The sequence below is a fragment of the Salmo salar genome, unplaced genomic scaffold (genome assembly GCF_905237065.1).
Source record: "Salmo salar unplaced genomic scaffold, Ssal_v3.1, whole genome shotgun sequence".
Lineage (NCBI taxonomy): Eukaryota > Metazoa > Chordata > Actinopteri > Salmoniformes > Salmonidae > Salmo > Salmo salar.
In genome coordinates, this window is record NW_025547851.1 from 20,945 (window position 1) to 24,189 (window position 3,245).

Genomic DNA, 3,245 nt, shown 5'->3' on the forward strand with positions numbered 1-3,245 from the left:
ATACAGTAGAGTCTGACATTCTCTGTGTTTATCCACTCGTATGTATAGAATAATGCTGCTTTTCTAATAACCATCTTGGTTGGATTCATGCGAGTGACTGATTGACTGTACATGGGAGGAATCCACACTACACTGTCCATGCAATTCCTTAGTGCGCCCAGAACATTGTTCTGGGAACCCAAAGGAGTATCTCAGTTTCAAGGTAAGACGCCTGGTATGGTATCAGTCAGTCTCATGCAGGAACCAACCGTGCTTATAGGACTTGTTTGTGTCGCAGTATAAAGGGTCTCAAATCAAATCAAACTTTATTAGTCACATGCTCCGAATACAAGAAGTGTAGACTTTACCGTGAAATGCTTACTTACAAGCCCTCAACTAACAGTGCAGTTCAAGAAGAGTTCACAAAAACATTTAGCAAGTAGACTAAACTAAAAAGTAATAAAAAAAAAAATTAACATCAGCCTTGTATTGAGTCAGTGAACCTCGATGACTGAGATAATAAAGATTGATTCATTTCCTTTGAATTTGAGTCCTTAGAGGTGAATTTCCACAACAACAGACAGAAAAGTTATTCTGTTATCAGTTCATTGTATTGTTATTGTATATTTTTTGTTATTTTTATTATAATGTATTATACATTTGCATCGTAATATATTGTATGTACTTGACAAGGTAAATAGAATAAGCAGAAAATAGTTTACGATTGATAGTACTTATCATAATCCTATTTAGCAGTTGAGAGTACCGAGGATGAATCCTATTTCTCACAGATCCATCTGTATTGATGGGAACAGTCATAGTCCCACCATTCTCCTGTGTCTGATGACCAGGAGTAGAAATATACACAGTTCTCAGCTCTTCCACCATTAGGCTCTCCACTGTTCCAATACCTGTAGGAGAAACATTACATAGAATCAGGCTGTCTACTGTTCCAATACCTGTAGGAGAAACAACACATAGAATCAGGCTGTCCACTGTTCCAATACCTGTAGGAGAAACAACACATAGAATCAGGCTGTCCACTGTTCCAATACCTGTAGGAGAAACAACACATAGAATCAGACTGTCCACTGTTCCAATACCTGTAGGAGAAACAACACATAGAATCAGACTGTCCACTGTTCCAATACCTGTAGGAGAAACAACACATAGAATCAGACTGTCCACTGTTCCAATACCTGTAGGAGAAACAACACATAGAATCAGACTGTCCACTGTTCCAATACCTGTAGGAGAAACAACACACAGAATCAGGCTGTCCACTGTTCCAATACCTGTAGAAGAAACAACACATATAATCAGGCTGTCCACTGTTCCAATACCTGTAGGAGAAACAACACATATAATCAGGCTGTCCACTCTGAACCTACTACTCCAGACAGTGATGTCATAGTGACACAGAATTCATTAATGTCTTACTTTTTGGTCAGTGGTGTGTCGTCCACCCATTTCCAGGTCCTCTCAGAAACAGAGTCAGTCAGACCAATCCAGACATAGTTCTTTACCCCGCATAACCAATTGACTAATGTCTGTAGTTGTAGGAGAGAGACAACATTGTTAAAACATACCCATTACTGCTCGCTATCTCTATCACTCTTTTTTCTCTCTACCTCACACACACACACCTGTTTCTCTTGGCTGTTGATAACCACCAGGTGTGCTCCTCTATTTCTGCAGTCCTGTCTGCTCTCCTCCCAGGATTTGTACTCAGTAGAGACGTAGTAACAACTGCTACCAAGCTTTTTCCATCCTTGAGGACACACTGTATGTTGAACATTTCTTGCTTTAGTCACTTTAATACAACATTGAATTAAGTATCAATCAGACACTCAAGGAAGACAGGGCACTATCTAATGGACGGTTTGGAAGCATCATTTGTCACGTCCTAACCAGTAAAGGGGTTATTTGTTATTATAGTTTTGTCAGGACGTGGCAGGGGGTATTTGTTTGATATGGTTCGGGTGTGTGTGTTGGTAGAGGTGTGTTTGGTTTATGTATTCCGGGTTTTTGTCATTGTTCTATGTTGTGTTTTCTATGATCCATCTATGTTGTGTATTTCTTTGTAGGCCTGGTATGGCTCTCAATCAGGAACAGCTGTACATCGTTGTTGCTGATTGAGAGTCATACTTAGGTAGCCATGTTTTCACCTGTCCCTTTGTGGGAGGTTGTTCTTTGTACTGATGTGTCTACAAGACTGTTCAATCGTTTTTTTCTTGTTTTGTTTGTTACGTGTTCACACTAACAGTTAAGATGAGCACTCAACCCGCTGCACCTTGGTCCACTATATACACGACGAGCGTGACATCATTTTTCATTTAATATCAGTTAACTTCCTGTCTGTAAGTGACATGTGAACTGATACAGAGACTGTCAAACAGAACAGTCATGAGACAATTTGACTCACCTTTCTCAACTAAAGATTGTAGCTGGTCTCTCTCTCTGGTCAGGGAGTTGTATCTGGTCTGTAGCTGGTCCCTCTCTCTGGTCAGGGTGTTGTATCTGATCTGTAGCTGGTCCCTCTCTCTGGTCAGGGTGTTGTATCTGATCTGTAGCTGGTCTCTCTCTTTGGTCAGCGTGTTGTTGCTAGTCTGTAGCTGGTCTCTCTCTGCAGTCAGGTTGCTGTCGCTGGTCTGTAACTGGTCTCGCTCATTGGTCAGGCTGTTATAACTGGTCAGTTGGTTTCTCTCTGAAATAAGGAGATCATTGAACAAGGTAACAGTGGAAAAGTTAATCAGACATTACCAAGGTTGGGGTCAGTTGCATTCAATTCCAGTCAATTCAGGAAATACACTGGAATTCCAATTGATTTCCAATTTTTGGAATTTAAATTTGGCTTACTTTCTGAATGGAATTGACTGGAATTGAAATGGAATTGAACCCTGGTTGTTACACAACTGATGATGAAGAATGTTTGAGTGAGAACATATCAAACTCACGGTAGAGTAACAGGCCTATGATCCCAGCCAGTATAACACACAGCAGCCCCAGACACACTGCAGCAGCTCCAGAGTATCTCTTCCACCACTGACAAAACCCTGAAGCACAAATGATTACCATAAGAACTTGCTATTTATCAGCGTTGTATTGGCGTCTGCTTTTGTGTCCATTTGCTCTTTGAATCAGTGAGGGAAATACACACGGAACAGAACACCAGACCTGAGTTCCAGAACCTCACATTTTATACTGCTTGACTTCCAGAACCTCTTACAGAATATCGCTTCGTAAACAACAGGTGTATGCTAATG

General features: G+C 40.8%; 1 long non-coding RNA gene across 1 annotated transcript; it reads right to left on the bottom strand.

The window, feature by feature from the left end:
* Nucleotides 1-288: 288 nt before the first annotated feature.
* On the bottom strand, nt 289-2,639 carry LOC123732468 (uncharacterized). The gene is made up of 4 exons (XR_006763169.1): nt 2,405-2,639; nt 1,626-1,762; nt 1,420-1,529; nt 289-890 (listed from the first exon to the last, which is right to left on the bottom strand). It is a non-coding gene; the product is annotated as an uncharacterized lncRNA (long non-coding RNA).
* Between the last annotated feature and the right edge of the window lie 606 nt (nt 2,640-3,245).